The sequence below is a fragment of the Bactrocera neohumeralis genome, unplaced genomic scaffold, assembly GCF_024586455.1.
Source record: "Bactrocera neohumeralis isolate Rockhampton unplaced genomic scaffold, APGP_CSIRO_Bneo_wtdbg2-racon-allhic-juicebox.fasta_v2 cluster09, whole genome shotgun sequence".
In the NCBI taxonomy this organism is placed as follows: Eukaryota; Metazoa; Arthropoda; class Insecta; order Diptera; family Tephritidae; genus Bactrocera; species Bactrocera neohumeralis.
In genome coordinates this window covers 13,532,911-13,552,779 of record NW_026089622.1, presented here as the reverse complement: position 1 = coordinate 13,552,779, position 19,869 = coordinate 13,532,911, and the positions used below count along the sequence as shown (strand labels likewise).

Genomic DNA, 19,869 nt, shown 5'->3' with positions numbered 1-19,869 from the left:
AATGATAGCGTCCGGGTGGAGTTCTTTGAATAAATCGTACATTTTTGATATTGTTAAGTCGGAGGCAAGATAAAGTCGTTGACTTTTTGCTCGACTGTAATGGCTTTCGACGGCTGGAAATGACTCGATGTGCTGTTTGATATGCGCAACTGTCTCTTCGTCTAATTTTCTCTGGTGACCATGTTGACCCCTCTTATCAGTAAATTCATTTTGGCACATCTTCTTGGCTAACACAGATATTGCGCCGTCTGACAAGTTCAAAGTATTTAAAAAAAACTTCTTGCATACCTGTTTGGCTTTGAGAGTAGTCAAAACAACGTAAAAATCGCATAGGCTACTACTCTTGTAAATTTCTGATAAAACTTTCGAATTTGTATTGAAAATAAAACAGCTTATGTGGAGTATAGAAATGGTCGGAATAAAACTATTTCTCAACCAATAGTGTACATTATTATAAGCTATTGTATGAGTTAAAGTTTTGATAAATTGTATTCATTTCTACAGGCTAAAATGGAGTATAATGCGCATACACTATTATTCTTTTAACAACTTTGCAGTGGCAATTTCAAGCAAAATAGCGCATATGAGCTTATACACTTATTGAACGAAATTTTTGAACATGAAATTATACACCATTTTTTCCAATGACATTTTGACCCACTTTGTGGAAGTAGAATTTGACGAAATTTTGACCAGACATAGAATCAATGATGGAGATTCTAAATATGCAATAAAAAAATAATGGCGTATGAGCACATACGCTATTGTTATATTGAGGGGACGATATATGATTTTCTAGTAAACTGAGTCTCAGGAATTAGCATTATGTCAATATTATGAGATTTTAGGAATAAATTTATTTCATTATAGTGATTTGAAAGTCCATTAGCATTCCATATGGCACAACGAATATCTATCGGGTGATTTTTTAAGAGCTTGATAACTTTTTAAAAAAAAAACGCATAAAATTTGCAAAATCTCATCGGTTCTTTATTTGAAACGTTAGATTGGTTCATGACATTTACTTTTTGAAGATAATTTAATTTAAATGTTGACCGCGGCTGCGTCTTAGGTGGTCCATTCGGAAGGTCCAATTTTGGGCAACTTTTTCGAGCATTTCGGCCGGAATAGCCCGAATTTCTTCGGAAATGTTGTCTTCCAAAGCTGGAATAGTTGCTGGCTTATTTCTGTAGACTTTAGACTTGACGTAGCCCCACAAAAAATAGTCTAAAGGCGTTAAATCGCATGATCTTGGTGGCCAACTTACGGGTCAAACCAAACCAAAACCCAATTGCTGCGAACGGCGACGAATCGACATTTCACGGTCTTCAGCCACACTCTCAGAAACAGACGCAATATTCTCTTCTGTACGCACTGTACGCATTCGTGTGGTTGGTTTAATGTCCAATAAAGTAAACTGAGTGCGAAACTTGGTCACAATCGCATTAATTGTTTGCTCACTTGGTCGATTATGTAGACCATAAATCGGACGTAAAGCGCGAAACACATTTCGAACCGAACACTGATTTTGGTAATAAAATTCAATGATTTGCAAGCGTTGCTCGTTAGTAAGTCTATTCATGATGAAATGTCAAAGCATACTGAGCATCTTTTTCTTTGACACCATGTCTGAAATCCCACGTGATCTGTCAAATACTAATGCATGAAAATCCTAACCTCAAAAAAATCACCCGATACATACATAATTTATTTACATGGAGCATTATCGTATTAAGTAAATTGCTTATTTGCTCAGCTTGTTTTTCTAGAAGTTTTTCAATTCTTGACAATGCATCGCCTTGATTGTTTATATTATCATTTCCCACTACCTGAGCATAAGTTGGCTGATTGTTGTTGAGGTTTAAGTTATTTAATTGACTACTTGGCCTTATGAAGTTTGGCTGGCTATAATTGGACCGACAATTTTGAGATTGGCTCTTAACCAAAACATTGGTAGCAGACCTTTTGTTGGACATAATTTTTTGATAAATTATGCAGCCTTTATAACTGGCAGCATGGTTCACGAAACAATTAGCACATTTGGCTGGAATGTTTTTTTCTTTTGGACAGTTGTCACTTGCGTGTTGTAGCGAACATTTAACACATTTAAATTTTTTATTGCAAAATGATTTTGTGTGACCGAATTCCTGGCAACGAAAACATTGAACGACATCGCTTACCTTCTTTGGTGATTCTATATTAACAACAGCGTTTCCAATATATTTTACGTTGTAAATTTCCGCGTTAGTATTATCTAAGAAAAACATATTTAGTGGCTCCTTTGTAATGCGACTTTTTATGTTATTAACACCTCGAACAGCATGCCCCAGCAGCTCAACCTCGGCTTTAATTGTTTCCAATGGCGTAGTGTAATGAAGATTTATGATTACTACACGAAAGGCTCTGTCTTGCTTTAGTTGAAACGTATGAAATTGAATATTATCATTTCTCATCACTTTGATGAGTTCTCTATATTTATCGACCGTCTTAACCACGATTCATACATTACCATCACGTTGTGATTTATAGCTGAATTCCTTGACATTAATTTTAGTTTTAAGATAACTTAATAGGCCACTAATTTCACAGACGTCGTAATCGACGTAAAAATCATCATAAAGTTATTGAAGGCATACAATTTAATAAACCCTTATTGATTAATAAACTTCGGCTCCCTAATCGTTCGTATGTAATATTAGGTAAACAAAATAATCCAGACGAACATAACCCATGAGCAATTATTAAAGTGTAAGAATCACAAAGACCTCAATAAGTTAAAGCTATTAGACTACCTAAAACAATTCCTATATGAGCAACTGATGAATAAGCAATTAAAGCCTTTAAGTCAGTTTGACGTAAACAAACTAAACTAATTAAAACTCCTCCCACTAATCTAATACTAACTCATACATAATTATATGTATTGAATACCTCTTAGCTGCAAAAAAGAGAAAACCCGTAACAGCCCATATCCCCCCAACTTTAGTATAATTCCAACTAAAATTATTGACCCTAAAACAGGGGCTTCAACATGAGCCTTAGTAAGCCATAGATGGACCAAAAATATAGCTATTTTAACTAAAAAAGCCAAAATTAAAGATAAATACAACAAATCATAATTAAATAAATAAATACTTAATAAATAAAAATTTATTGTATTTAAATTATTATATTAAAAAGTCTTGCGGTATTTTCGCTAGTTGGCGCTGAAAGCGCGTAGTTCTAGTTTTATTTGTCGCATCGGGTCATGCTATACCTTTTTGGAAAGCTCATTTCACGCTAACACGTGTTTGATTGATTGTCGTTTCTTTTAAGTCGTTCGTGAGTTATAGCGTCGCAAACATGGAGCAAAATAAAGAGAAAATACGGCATATTTTACAGTACTACTACGATAAAGGCAAAAATGCATCTCAAGCCACCAATAAAATTTGTGCAGTTTATGGACCCGATACAGTTTCCATTTCCACCGCACAACGATGGTTTCAACGTTTTCGTTCTGGTGTAGAGGTGGTCGAAGATGCGCCACGCTCCGGAAGGCCTGTCGTCGAAAATTGCGATAAAATCGCTGAATTGGTCGAAAGAGACCGGCATAGTAGCAGCCGTAGCATCGGTCAAGAGCTGGGCATGAGTCATCAAAAATTCATTTCAATTTCAATAAAAAAAAAAATCAATAAAAATACCGCAAGACTTTTTTGACAACCCATTATAAATAAAAAATTCCAACCAATATATGTAGGTAAAGAAACCAACAATGTATAAAATAATAATTAAACTCCCGCTTGAAGATGTTCCGGTTCAACCCAAAATTTAAAATAAAGTAGGAATTAAACTACTTTCAAAAAATAAATAAAATATAAATAAATTCATTCTTCTAAAAGCTAATACTAAAAAAATCAACAAAATTAAAACATTGAATAAAAATAAATTTTTATAATTATTATATTTAAAAACAGACTCACTAGCATAAACCATAAGAGTACAAATTCAAAATCTCAACAGAATAAGACCATAAGAAATAACATCAAACCCTAAAAAATAAGAAATATTTAACAAAATAATTAGTACAATAATTTAAAATAATAAAAACAAAATAATAGTATGTGAAAAAAGTTCTGTTGTAGAGTAAAAGTTTCTATGAAAAAAAATGCCAAAAAAACAGGCGAGATAACCCCACTGACCCCTTAATATGAAATACGCATGCACTCAAATATATTTACTTAGGTTAAGATGTATGCATACGACAAAATGTGGATAAGATATACATACATTAGAGTGATTCAAAAAAAAATTTTTTTTTCGTTTGGTTCCCGGAAAAATAGGTTCCTAGACACCTCTAAGAAAGCCCCTCCAAACATGAGTTTTTACTTGTAACGGGAAGGTCCTCCTACATACAGTTTTCTATTTTTTCTTATTATCAGATAGAAAAATTTATATCTAACTTCCAACTACTTAAAAAAATATATTGTTCCTATTATGAATAGATTTTTGGAGAGGCTTTCTTTAGCGGTGAAAATTGAATAAAGTCACTCATCGTGAGAATCGCCGAATGCATTTTATATAATTTAGAAATACAAGCGTATACTAAACACTAATGATTATTTTGACAAGACCATTTAAATTATATGTAGTCTTACTATCTCGTTCCCTCATAGTATACTTATCTCTGTATAGACTTATTTTTTGATTGTTGGAAAAAACCGTTAGATGCACAAAGCTATAATTTCTGTAGAAACATGTTGCGAGTGTATAATGGCACGATGTTCGTTTGAGGCGGCAAGTCAGCCGAGTTTTGAGAATATAATATTTTTATTTCGTAGATTGCCTTGATATTTCGGGAAGTGGTAACCTTATGACTTCTGTTAATGACCTCTTTTTATTCCCGTACGCAAAACAAAAACTAATAGGGCAACCTGTTTTAACACCTGAAGAAACGTTTGATATATTCAAAACGAATGTTTTCACATACGTACACGTAAGTTGATGGCATATATGAGTATTGATGCTTTTGTGATTATTTAGCTTCCTGCGCTTTTGCCAAATTGCAGCTTCAGCAATCGTCGAGAGAAAAAAAATTGTTAACAACGATACCTGCTGCGGGCAGAAAAGTTTGATTGAATGTTATAGTTTTTTTTATAATGCTAGGACCTTTGTTGTAATTTACATACAAGTATAAATTTGTATAAAATTTTTCTTGACCATAGGTTTGTGTAATTGAGTTTACGCAAATGATAATATGAGCATACATAAGTACTATGTAAATGTGTACAGAACTTTAGTGCGACTATCGACATACGGATGAAAATATTTGAGTCTTATTTGATAAAAAATGTTCGCTGTAAATATAAAAGGATTGTTTAAAAATGTAATAAATACGTTATTGATGGAGCAGTTTGGAACCAAATATTTTTCTTTTTGCGGAATATCCTCAATTTCGTTGTTAGGAACGGCAAGGGCGCATTCATGTTGAAGACTGAATACCTGCTAATTGGAGTAACTGAATCTTACTGAAGTCATTTCACGTTTTATATAAAACTTACCAGGTATCGTATAATGAGCGTGGAGCTTTTCTCGGGCTGCATAGACATTCATGTTGATATCCTTTGCAATTACATTTAATATTCCTAGTCATTATATTGCTGTCAGTTTTTGTGGGAGGTTTCTTATTCTTGCCACCACATGAAGAACATGGCTGTTCATCCTCGTCTATATTCCGAGACTTTGAGTCTGATATATATTTACTATAATCTATGAATATTTTGATTAGCAAAGGCTCTATTTCTGGTGTCAAATTTAGTTTACCATTCAGTTTATGATGGTGATCTGCAATAGTTCGCCCAAATTGTTGCCGTTTAGGCAGAAATTTAGGTGATTGTCGATTTTGAAACTTTTTGGGGAAGTTTTTACCAGTTTGCGGGAATACTTTTGAATTGAAATGTTATTAGCACTTTATTTTTGAATAAGTTAAATTTTCTTACAATATTCTTCATAAAATCTGTTGAAGTCGAATGTATTTCTTTCTCTTCTAGAAATGTCTTGAAATATAAAATTGTTCTTTAAAAATATTCCGGATCTGAAAATATTTTAAAATTATAGTCTTTGTTATTTATAAATACCTAGAGATCTTAAGATTGGAATAATAAAAGAGTAAATATCATTGAGGTAATTTGATAATATTACCTTTTTTTCAATATTATTTTATTTATTGGATCTTCTTTTTTTTTAAGCCTAACAATAAGTTATGAAATCTTAAATCTATTTAAAAACTAGACAGGCTCAAGCAAGTGATTGAGCTGTTTTGGTGATACGTTGCTCTTTAATACGCAGGCATGTCTCTTCTTTTAAGGCGTGTTTGATCGCAGAAATATACCAAAGCATTAGCCAAAGGGTTTGGGTGATCTCGATATCTATTTTTTAATTCTTCTATCTTCTACTCTTTACAATAGGAATACCAAGGTCTTTATGGATATTTTCGTTACGCGTATTATATCAATATTAGTTGCAAAGGTCGTACCCCACAGTTGAATGCCATACATCCAAATCGGCTTTATGACCGCACAATACAAAAGCACTTTATTGTCTAGACTAAGTTTGGAGTTTTTATTTGAAAGCCGATTTAAATTTGCAGCTCTAATCTTTATTCATGTTATTTTACTAGCAATGTGTTTTCTCCACGTAAGCCTTCTATCTAAGTGAATACCAAGATAAGTTGCTTCATTCGCTTGGGGTACTAAAATATTGTTTATTTTTACTGCCGGGCATATTTTTGGTCTAAGCGTAAATGTAACATGCTTACACTTCTGTTCATTCACATTTATACGCCAGTTCGCTAGCTATTCTTCGACAGAACTTAAAAGCTCCGCTAATATTCTTGATGCCAGAATGTGGCAGTTGTTAGTTGTTGAAGTTAATACATTGTTAGCAGTTGGAAGATCTGCTGTATATATGATGTATAGAGTTGGGCCTAAATGCTGCCCTGTGGTACACCAGCCCTGTCTTTCATTCGTTATGAAATCTCTTACTTTCACCATAAATTGTCTATTGTTTAAATAAGAATCCAATGTTTTATACAATTCTAAAGGTAAAATTTTTTTAATCTTATATAAAAGACCTTCGTGCCACACTTTTCAAACGCCTGAGCTACATCTAGAAATATAGCTGAACAGTACTCCCTGTGCTCAAATGCTTTTCTTATTTCGTTAGTAATTATATTTACTTGCTTTATCGTGCTATGTTTTTCACGAAACCCGTTGGTGCGTTGGTATTATAATAGGTTGTCAAAAAAGTCTTGCGGTATTTTCGCTAGTTGGCGCTGAAAGCGCGTAGTTCTAGTTTTATTTGTCGCATCGGGTCATGCTATACCTTTTTGGAAAGCTCATTTCACGCTAACACGTGTTTGATTGATTGTTCTTTCTTTTAAGTCGTTCGTGAGTTATAGCGTCGCAAACATGGAGCAAAATAAAGAGAAAGTACGGCATATTTTACAGTACTACTACGATAAAGGCAAAAATGCATCTCAAGCCGCCAATAAAATTTGTACAGTTTATGGACCCGATACAGTTTCCATTTCTACCGCACAACGATGGTTTCAACGTTTTCGTTCTGGTGTAGAGGTGGTCGAAGATGCGCCACGCTCCGGAAGGCCTGTCGTCGAAAATTGCGATAAAATCGCTGAATTGGTCGAAAGAGACCGGCATAGTAGCAGCCGTAGCATCGGTCAAAAGCTGGGCATGAGTCATCAAAAATTCATTTCAATTTCAATAAAAAAAAAAAATCAATAAAAATACCGCAAGACTTTTTTGACAACCCATTATTATTTTCGTGGAGGAAAGGAGACATCTTTGATAGTAACACTTTTTCTAATACTTTAGAAAGACAGGGTAGAAGACTGATTGTTTGATACAGCTGTCGTCCTTTCGGATTAATTATTCGTGAGCCCCAATGTGTGTGTTTTGCATTGTAATCTCCACCTGCTAGAAATCTATGGCCTAATGTTCCAAAAAAGTCTATAAATTGGATGTCTGTAATTTTAAACCGAGGTGGGCAGTAAATGTCCGTCAGGTTTAAGTCCCCGCAGCGATTTTTTATAGTTATGGTTGTAGCTTGTAATTTCGCTGTGGTATAAGATTCTAATGTGTGGTGATTTACCATCTGGGTGGTTTGTAACATAGAACCTAAATCCCGGTATAAAGAAATTGTTTTTGTTCGTAAGATGAGTTTCTGACGAAAGCATTACATCAATATTATTTTCATCTAGAAATCTATTAAGTTCCAGTTTTGGTTGGTTAACACCGTTAGCATTCCATAAACAAATGTTCAATACACTCACTTTTTACTTAAAAAAGTTTGCAACATTTGGTTTTGTGATTTGATTATCTCTTGAAACGTATTTTGCATTGAAGCCGTAAATTGTGTCATACATTGCATAAGGTTGAAAATCATAGTTTCAGCGCTTCCATTTGTTGGTTTTGGGGCAATTGCATTTGCCCAGTATTGCCTTTCACCACGTTTGCATAGCTCCCTTGTGTAGCATTGTCTTTAAGAATAACTGGATTTGAAATATGGACGGGGATATCAATATTTTCATTAGGAGGAATATTCAACATTTGGTTACGACGTGCTTGAATGCCCTGTGACAACTTTAATTTCAAATATTTATATACAGGGCAACCCCTGTAGTTAGCAGTGTGATTTCCTCCACAATTGCTGCATTTTTTATTTAAATCCTTTTTTTTAAGAGTACATTTTGAAGTAGGATGTAGATCACCACACACCACACAGACACTGCGTAGAGTGCAATATGCTTTCATGAGTCCATACTATAGGCAGTTTGTACATTGTACTGGACCATTTCTCTTATGTGGTTCCTCAACGGTGATTCTGCGATGGAGCAGATATTTTAAATTGTAAATCGGGTGTATTTCATTTTTCTTTAGTTGGTTACAATTTGGCATCAGTTTTATTTTGAACATTGGTTGTGGGACTTGGTTCCTGTTAAAAATATCTACTACTGATTTAATGCTAAAACCATCTTCTTCCAGTGCTTCTTTCACATCGTTAGAGTCTACCGAAGACTCTATACCTTTTATGACAACAGCTAGGCCTTTAGAGCTTTTCAGTTGGTATGAATAGTAATTCTTGTTTTTATTTGACAAAAATTTAACGATTTCCATGAAACTTTTTTCAGTGTAGGACTGAATTTTTGTTTCATCTATATTGCCTTTTTTAAAGGCACTATATGGAAATTGTTAGTACCTACAATTTCACTTAATTTCGCAACAATTACGCTCGCGTAAATATATTGGAGATGGTTTGGCATTAACGACTGTGGTCTGAACCATTGCTTAGTATGGCAAATCTGTTGCCATTTAGGATTTCTGGCTTTTTACCATTTGGCGTGCCTGGTTGAAATTTGTTGGTATTGACCGCTGATTTAACTGGACTTAGTCTTAGTTAACATAACGATCAATATCAGTCTGAACAGACGGCCCTTTTTTGCTTGGTACATTCTCACCTTGCATTTTGTTTTCCTTCGCTGTCCGTGTGCTTGCTGGTACCTGCATATTTGTAGCTGTCAGCGCATTTGTTGTTGCCTGTTGGCTGTTCTCTGCTGCTTCTGCTGACTGCGCTTGCTTACTTGCTCTTTCAGCTGATCGCTGCGATGATGAGTCATCGCCGTTAATTTTGTTTTTGCCAGGAGTTGCTGTTGTTGGCTCGACAAAGCTAAAGTAGGTATTTAAAGAATACCTATGGCCTTGCTGGTGAGGCTGAGTAGCACTAATTTTTATTTGTTTTATTATTTTTGTTTTTTTTTTTTGTTTTTCGTTTTAGTTTCGTGCACAATTTGTTTATGTTTAAATATAACAACTTGTGTGCACTGATTGATATTTGTTAATTTTATATTTAAACAATTCATTTTTTTTAGTTTTTGCTTGTTTGCGTTTTAAAGAGGCCTTACATCAATAAAGCAATCCAAACTTTCGAACCACTGTTTATGTGACATTAATATTTAAATAAAATATCGATTCTCCGTATTATGAAAATAACTTCCATAATATCAGTTTAAGCCTTCGAGCTTAGAACTGCAATTTAATCTAAAAAATTATAAATAATTGTAACTTCCTTAATTACGAATTAAGTAAAAACTTGAACGTAAATTTCCCCTTTTATCACAATTCTGTAATACATATGTAAATTGTTTTCGGACAAACTGATAGTCAAGGGAAGGGACAAATATCAGATTTACGAAAAAATTAAATCTTATATTTAAACAAGGGTTAATAGCCTTTTTGCACAGGAATTAATTGATCAATAAACGGCGATTGTTCGATTAAAATGCTAATTTAGATCGATTTAGTGTACAAAATAAAAATCTTCTTAATACTACATTAATTCTTCATCGAATTCAGATACATGATAGTTTTTACATCTGCTGTTCAGGCTGTATGTTTGGGTGGGATCATTGATAACATAGCAATAAGCTGCTGATTAAAAAAATATAAAATGAATATACATATCGTCACCTGAAATACAAAATAACGTAACAACATTTTCGGAAATTTACAGAGGCATGAATGAAACACGAAATAAAATGGAACATGAGTGAAACAAAATTTTAGTATTGGTTAAAACTAGTTCATATTTGATCGTAGAACCAGAAAATGTTGAACATATGTAATATTATGTATGAAATTTGAAGTAGTGAAGCGTAATCAATAAGACATTCAATTTCGAATTTTTTGATGATACGTTATTTTGCATTTTAGGTGACGATATGTAAGTATAAAAGATTAAAGTATCTGAACCTATCGTTCATCGAATAGCCTGTGTGGCTGCGCGGAACCCAAAAAACTGCTTTCTTAATTTGTAACGAAGCTTTTTTCTGCCCCTGCTTCTTACAAGTATAAATTGCTGAGGTATACTCGCCGTGTCCAGGGTTCGTTACAATAAATTTGTAGATACTGGGGCTCCTCTGCGAATCGTACTTTATTTCATTCAACTTACTTATATTAATATGTAAAATGTAACGTACATATATTAATCTACTTTGTTACAGAATAGTCTTCTGAGTTGTACTGTCGTCGCCCGGGGACGACGCTGTCAGGGTAACGGTTCTGTGTGGCCCGTTAGGGCAATACCGTTTCCCGCTCTGTTGCGCTTCTGGGCGCTAGACGACTTACTGCCCTGTACCGCGATGATCACACGCGGCTACTTCTGCCGGCGCTCGCGTTGGCTTCGCTGACACTATCCTCTGATGTACGTTGACGCTCCCGTGTAGCCTCCTTGCGTACACGTTGACACTCCTCTGTTACGACGACTGCGCCCGGCTATTTCTGCCAGCGCTCCTGTAAACTTCGATGACGATGTCCCGGCTTATATGTACGTTGACGCTCGCGTGCTACGACGACTACGCTCGGCTACTTCTGCCGGCGCTCGTGTAGGCTTCGATGACGCTGTCCTGATGTACACGTTAGCACTCGCGTGCTACGACGACTACGTCGGGCTACTTCTGCCGACGCTCGCGTAGGCTTCAATAACGCTGCACTGTTATACCCGTTTACGCTCCTCTGCTCCGCTGGAGAGGTCCTTTTAATTACTTTGCCGCGTAAAGATCCCGGATCACGGAAGACTGCGTTAGCGACCGCGATGTTAAAGGTTGAGTTGGTCAGAGGATAAACTCACTACCAAGCTCACCCTTAACAGACGGCGTTCACAAGTCAGGGTACCAAGACTAGCCAGAGGATAAACTCACTGCGTAGTCTGATGCCAAGCGTGCGTACGCTGTCACAGTCCCGTGCTGACTCCCTGATCATCGATCACCTAACTCCCCAGCAAGCCTGTGCTGCGTGCTAGAACATTCGCAACATGTTGCGTTGGGATGGCGTGTGTTGCTGGGACGGCGTATGTTGCTGGCAGTGGCGTGGTTTTACCGCTGCGTATGTATGCTTGTTGTTGTTTTGTCTGCTTGTCAGATTTCTCCGTCTCCGTGGTATCCCGTTGTATTGCTTGCGTGGCGTGATTTTACTGCTGCGTATGCGTTGTTGTTGTCATTTCATCTGCATGTCTGGTTTCTCGATCTTCTTGTGTTTCTAGAAGTGGCGTGGTTTTCCCGTTGTGTTGTGAACAAAAGGGTGTGCCTTTATGGGTTGTGTGGGCTAAATTCTGTTTAGATATTTAGTTCTCACAAATTATAATCTTAATGTAGTAAGTTAATTTGGGTGTACGAAAAGGCGTAGCACCACCTACATTTAGACGAAAATCCATATCGCGGGATCTACTGGTCTGATTTCAACTTAATTCAACGTATTGGACGAAATCAAGTTAAACCGAGCCCATTTCCCATTTTACAAGAGTGTTAATAGTAAGGAGCTTAGTAAGACTTTGATTCTAGTTTTTAATTTATTCTTTAAAATCTATGTCACCCCACTCAAAGTAATGCCCTATTATCTTCTAGTCCCTACGATAATAAACGGATTAATTATCTTAAGAAGAACTATTTCCTACCCTACCAGCAACAAAAGAAAAATAGCTTTTAATACATTGCGGTAAGTTCAAGTGAAACATATAAACCTTTGAATAAATCGTGCTTCGCTGTTCATAAAAAGCCCACTCCATTTGGCGTGGATCTTTTAACCTTCGAACGCTACTACCTGTCCGAAAGAATCGTGCTTCGCTGTTCACAAAGCCCACTCCATTTGGCGTGGTTCTTTTAACCTTCGAAAGCTACTACCTGTCCAAAAAATTTTTGTATCATAGTATACAAACAAGGTAGGACCCCACTACCTAAGCCCAATGAGATGCAAACACTGGCAAATTCTTGACCTTACAAAAAAACGCTGCACTAAGATCCCTATCTGTGACATACATACATACTTACATACTCACTTTGTACTCGCACTCTCTGTGTAAATTGTTCTGCTGAACACGCAATTTCAAGTAAATTGTGTCCAAAGTCCATTCAAATTAAAAAAAATTAAAACAATTCAAACATATAATAAATGCTCATTTCGCAAAGCAGTAAATATTCATAAAGCACTAATAGCATATGTTTTTATTTTTCATCTTCTTCATTCGCTAGCATACTCAGCCATCCGACAAACATACAAGTAGATCTCTTTAATAACGAACTAAATATCCAAACAAGAGCGGATATCCCTCCCTCAATTCCTAATTCATTTTCACCATCTAACTCTAAAACAAGTAATTAAGAAAATAAAACAACCATAGTAAACGCAACAAATTCAACGTACTCTCTCCCAACATTAAGTGTAGTCAATGACTTATCCACAACTCCTTTTGATTACTCTACATCAACCTCACTCATTTCAAACGCCATCCCGTCACCCGCTTACCTACCAAAAACCCCACCACAGAATATATCATGAGAATTCTTCAGTGGAATATAAAAGGTGTATTCAACAAATACTCATAAATGAATTCTCATCACATATCATTGCATTAGAGGAAACACACCTCCCAGTAAATAAAACAGCTACGCGCCTCACAAATAAATAAGTCATTTTCATAATTTGCAAAAAAAAAGATAGAAGTTAACATTGTTTTCAAGTTTTCTATAATGTCATGCTATATTACTCCACATTAAAAGTTCGACGCAAGTGATCTTACAAATATCACAAACGCTGTTCCTCCACTCACCATAATCATCGGAGATTTCAATGCTTGGAGTCCACTATAGGGATTCACTCCCTCAAACGTAATTTTAATGGTCTGCTATTTTGTTATTTTCATTTTTCAAATGCTAATATTACGCAATTATCGAACTGATTGCATCATCTTTTTGACGTATGTATAATTTGTAACAGCTTACAAATTCAATTAGTGCTTAAAATGTCTTCTAAGCAGCAACACCTCCGCGACCGCGTTGAACATTTTTATAAAAAACATGAAACCGCTTGAAAAAAGTTTACGTGTGTGCATTTTATGACCGAAGTAGTCTCCGGAAGAACAATATACTCAATATTAAGTACTCTAAAAATAGAAAGGCAACCGGGTTTTAGAAGAAAGCCGACTATTATGACGCCCCAAAACATTCGGAAGCTGAAGACAATGTTCAGCAATAAGGATCGCATAAGTCAAAGCGAAGCCACACGAAAATCGATTGCTCACAGCCATATATCTGCAAAACATTAAATAGACTTAACATTAAAGCCAGAAAAAAGCAGCGTTGTCCAGGGGACACCGCAGAGCAGATAAGTCAAGTAAAATCACTATGTCGGTGGATGTGCAAGAATTTGAGTGGAATATCATCCATTTTGGATGACGAGAGCTACCTTTCACTCAGCGGGCCGCAAATGCCGGCAATGATGTTTATTACACATACGATATGTCTAAACCGCCTCCCGAAATAAAGTGCAAATCAAAAAAAAAAAAAATTGAGTCCAAAGTTATGCTCTACATAACAGTTTCTCCTATGAGTATTTCTGAGCCATTCTCACCAAATCGACTTAAAATAAATCATGAGACGTACATCAATCAATGTTTGGACAAAATTTTGATTTCTCCAATACATAAATACCATAAAAACGATGAAACTTTTTTTTGGCCGCTCAAAGCCTCTTCTTATTATGCAAATGCTACGTTGGAGTTCTTGGTCAACAAAAACATCTACTTTGTGCCTAAAGAAAAGATCCCGACAAACTTAACACAATGCCAACCGATTGAGGATTTTTTTGGAGAAGTCAAAACTTTAGTGTACAAAAATGGTTGAAAGGCTCAAAATTTGAAGCAGCTAACACATCGCAACCGGAAGTACCTTAAAGAAATTGATACTAACGGTGTACAACGTGCTTGCTCACGTATCCTGACTAAACTAGGACGGGTTACTGACAATGGCCCGTATTTTGAGGTTCTTTTTTTCATTTTTAAAATAATATTATATAATTATACTACATGGAATAACTTACCATTCTGTTAATAGTATCTTTTGAGTTACGCTGAAATAAAATTAGTGCAGATTTTTAGTTATAACCCGTTAGTTCACCAAAGTAATTTTTCGTTACGTCTAAATTTCTTCTAGAAAAAGCCAATTGGCTTAAATACTGCTCCTTGATTAACACAATTACAATTACTAGAATAACGTCAAAGAACATAAAGGCAGAAGCATCGAATATACATATAAACAAAAACACAAACAAATTTACCACCAAACTCCTGTATTGATCCAAGCTATTAACTAATCTAACAAGCACAAAGCAATAACTTTCGACCCCATTTAAACAAAATAGAACCACAGAAAATTTAATTAAAAGCAAAAAATCAAATTTCAGGAGAGAACTTAAATCCGCAAAAAGTAAAACAATTGTAAAATTAACGGCCACTATAAAACCCACTTCAATCCCTTTCTTCCATCTTTCAGGTGGATACTATTAAAATAAAATCAATTTTATCCAATCTCCACAAGGTTCCATCACCGTTTTGAAGCTATCTTGATAGCAACTGCCATTACAATAGAAAAATTTTATTTTACTATCAGCAAAATATCCGGAAAAACACCTTGATCAGACAAAGTTTCCCACCCGCTACTAATAAAATCTTCCACACTCCTTAAAAGTCTGACTAATAACTTACAATAACATATTAGATCAAGGCTACCTCAAGACTGGAAAAAAGCTGTAATTATTCCCATCCCTAAATCTAAAAACTCAAATACCTCTATCGCTGACTTCAGATTAATGACTTTGAATCCCTGTACATCAAAAGTTCTGGAAAAAGTAATTTCAAAGAGAATAATGTGGTATACCAAACAAAAGAAATAATAAGCCCCAATCAGTTCGCTTTTCAAGGTGGTCTTGGTGTTATTGAACACTTCGCCTCTTCAGCAAAAACCACTTATCCGTCCTCAGTCTAGACTTTGAAAAAGCTGTTGATAGAATCGGAGCGCATACAGTCCTATAAGAACTAAAAAAATGGACCATTGGAAACAAAAGGTATAATTTTATAAAGGCATTCCTTTCAAATCGTAAGTTATTAGTAAGTGTTAGCAACTTTATTTAAACATTGTTGCAGTTGAGTGCATTATTTACTGCAGATCAGTTGTGTAACTATCCATATTTTTTGTTACGCATTGAAATTAAATCGTAGTATTTTATTTTTTGCAAATTTGTAAAACAAGCGTGTTAGTCATTTGTGACTTGTTTAGTGCAAGTTGAGTGCGAACAGTTGAAGCGAATTTCGTTGCGCTAATTGATACGTCAAGGGGTCAAGAATGATCCGCCTAATTTTCGATAAAAACACAAACATTTAAGAAACATTGTAAATATGTTAGATTAAGCTTACTCCATAGATGGAACATTATTAATTTTCTTTCCTCAAAACACTGTCACATACTCATTTCATTTGTAAAAGCGGTTAAAAATAAATTTTGGACTCGCAATTTATGGACACTGTGCTAAAACGCACCTCACTCTCATTTAAACCCCTTAACACATAGCGGCAAGAAGAAGCATTCGCGTATTCCTCATATCAACAATCATAATTCTAGTAACTGAAAGAGGTCTTCCAAACATTCACCATAGAACAAAGTTCAACACAATGAAGCTCATACCAAAGTTTATGCAGTGTGGAAACTCGCTCTTGTTTAATCTATTGAAAGCAAATCGTAAACTCAACAATCGATAGAGTTTATAGAATACTAACTGTCAAACGTATTGCTATTGCCATTGCCAAATCTGTATGTGGGAATTTGCTATCATAATATAATCATTTGCGCAAAGGTGTAGGTAGGTTCGAGCTGATGTAGCTTTGAGCTCTTGAACTCCTTAAATCTTTTATGTGGAAAATAAAAAAAGGATCTTTATCGTTTCTTACAAATGTATTTCTGGGAAAAATAAGATAATATGAAAAGAAGAAAGATTATTTTTTAAAAGTGTATTTCTAGGAAAAATAAGAATTCATATTTTTGGACTACTATATAATAATTGTGCTTAAGCATTCCTATATAAACAATGTAATATTTATTTTATATTAATTTGTGGTTTTGCGCGCAATAGATGAGCATTACTTACGCCTCCTTTACACTACTCGCGAAGTTAAACGTATTTCTCAAAGCAAAACAATGTCGGAAGTAAAAAAGAAGAGACGGAAATACTGTGCGGAATACATTAAGTTCGGATTCATTGAAAATCCCACAAGCCCATCCTCGCCTTTGTGTCTGCTATGTCTAAAAACATTTTCGAATGAAGCAATGAAGCCTTCAAGACTGCAAGATCATTAGAATAAAATTCATCCAGATAAGAGAGACAAGAATGTAGCATATTTTCAAGACCTAGAGAAGAAGCATAATACTCAGCCAAGTGTAGCAAAACTATTTTCGGCGGCTGCTAAGCAAGATGACGACGGACTTCGAGCTTCGTACAAAATCTCTTTGTTAATTGCTCAAAAAGGCAAACCACATAACATCGCAGAAGAGTTAATATTGCCAGCAATAAATGAAGTAATAACTACCGTGCTTCATAAACCGGTCGCAGATATTATCCGAAAAATTCCTTTGAGTAATAATTCTGTGCAAAGACGAATTGATGAAATGGCTGAAAACATTGAAGAATCATTGTGCGATCACCTGAGTACAAGCCAATTCTCAGTTCAGCTCGATGAGTCCACTGTACCAACTAATGAAGCATTGTTGTTCTCTTACGTGAGGTTTATTAAAGATGAGAAAATATGTGAAGAACTATTATTTGCTAGAAATTTAGAGACCGATACAAAAGGCGGAACCATATTCAATATATTGGAAAAGTTTTGCGATGAGAAAGAGATTCCTTTGAAAAATATTATTTCAATTGCTACGGATGGCGCTCCGGCTATGATAGGGCGCCATAGGGTGCCGCGACAGCTCTTTGAATGATAGTTTATTTTATCAGCTTTGTGTTACTAATGAGGAGGATTTCAATCGTTTGTTGTTTCATACTGAAACATTTGGAAAACCTCCACATTGACTTCACCGAACGATACCAGGACAGTTTGAACTTGGAAATACCAGACTGGGTGTTGGATCCGTTTTCAAATGTCAACACAGCAATGTCACCTCAGCTGGAAGAAGAACTTATAGAATTGACAACAAACCAGGAAATAAAAATCAAGTTCAAAAATTGTTACCAAGAATTTTGGCTACAAAAACCGATCTCGCAATTGTACCCTGGATTGTGGTCAATCGTTCAACGATTCTTGATAGCATTCCCATCGTCATATTTGTGTGAACGTGGATTTAGTGCTGTGACAACTCTGCTTACTAAAAATAGTAATCGTTTGCTTGTTACCGAACGTGGCGACTTGCGACTGTTCTTGAGTAAATTGGAACCTGATATTAACAAACTTATTAAACAGCATCAGATTCATCCTTCACATTAGTTTTTATACGGATATAAGGATCGATTATTTTAGTTTTATTTTTATTAAAATATTCTCTGTTTTAATACTATAAAATTGTGTAAGAGTTAACTTGAGACCTAAGCGCCGTTGTATGTTACCTACTGCGCTCAGGTTTCAAGTTGCTGGTTATTGTAAAAGCTTCGTTTAGAATCCTCCGTTAATATACATATATAGGTCACAATAATTAATTTGAAGTTATAGTTGTTTTTAAATAGGTGAAAAAATGGGGCGCTAAAAAAATATTTATTCTCTAAGTGGGCGGTAGACAAAATAAGTTTGGGAACCACTGATCTATGATCATAAAATACTTGAATATTATCAGTCAGCTTCATATGATTTCGACATCGTAACTCTTAAAAGTGAACACTCACCCGTTGAAATCGTTCATAATAAGTTCGCTCTTCAAATTTCAAAAAAAAACCACCAATGCAAAGCAATATCGCCAGCTATTCAATGAAGCAATAGATAAATACAAACCGGAGTGGAAATTAATATACAAGTACACCGACTGATCCAAATAAGACACCCACTTTTCGTTTATGGTAATAAATGACCAAGGTGTCGCCACAAGCGTCGGAATTTTACCAACGTGCAGCAGAACCGGCTGCAATATATAAAGCGCACAAAGAGGAAAAATATATATTAGATACTTATAGCCTTATATTTGAATTGAAATTCAATTGACACAGAAAAATTAAGTGAATTGAAATAAGTCTGAAATTTTAAAATAAATAAAATAAAATAAATAAAGTAAAATCAAATAAAATATAATAAAATCAAATAAATAAAATGAAATAAATAAAATAAAATAAATAAATAAAATAACAAAAACACATGCCAATAACAGATAATCATCCGACGCTAACAGGATGACCATTCGCTACGACCTCCAAACTAAACTGATGTTTGACGTTTTAATTTGAAGGTTGCGGACAAAACACGATTGAACATCACCAACACATATGCACTGTTTGACGCAATTATTTGATCATCTCCAGGGCACTTAAGAGCCGAAGGTCACAGTAGTCAGCGCTTTAACTTAGTGAATTAATTATTTAAAATTAACTCTCTTGTAAATAAATAAATAAATAAAATCGCGTGATTGTAAAAGACCTTCATCGCTCATGTGAGCCGGAAAGTATTGTCACAGATCTTCAAAAACAAGTCACGAAGGCACATAAAAAAATTCAATATAAAACAAAAGATCTAGAAATATTATACACCCAACTCTTTTTTTACACGGTAGATACGTTCCTCAGAAAACCGTGTACGAAAAACTGTGTAAAAGAAACCGCGTAAAAGAAATCGTGAAAAAAGGCGTTTCCTATAGTAAAATGGGGAATACGTTCCATGTCATCTAAAAACCGTGTAAGATGAAATAAAGAACTATATTTACTTCGAAAAACCGTGTAAAAATGTTGAAAACTATATAGATTCAGATATGCATACACATGTATATTCATTTTATTGAGCATTAAAACCTAA

The 19,869-nt window shown here is 35.0% G+C and overlaps 1 long non-coding RNA gene and 1 pseudogene across 1 annotated transcript; both read right to left on the bottom strand.

The window, feature by feature from the left end:
- Positions 1-2,613: 2,613 nt before the first annotated feature.
- Positions 2,614-3,091, bottom strand: LOC126764566 (NADH-ubiquinone oxidoreductase chain 4-like; annotated as a pseudogene).
- A 2,359-nt stretch (positions 3,092-5,450) lies between these two features.
- LOC126764582 (uncharacterized) lies at positions 5,451-5,898 on the bottom strand. Its single transcript, XR_007668084.1, has 3 exons — positions 5,800-5,898; positions 5,538-5,745; positions 5,451-5,478 (listed from the first exon to the last, which is right to left on the bottom strand). It is a non-coding gene; the product is annotated as an uncharacterized LOC126764582 (long non-coding RNA).
- Positions 5,899-19,869: the final 13,971 nt, after the last annotated feature.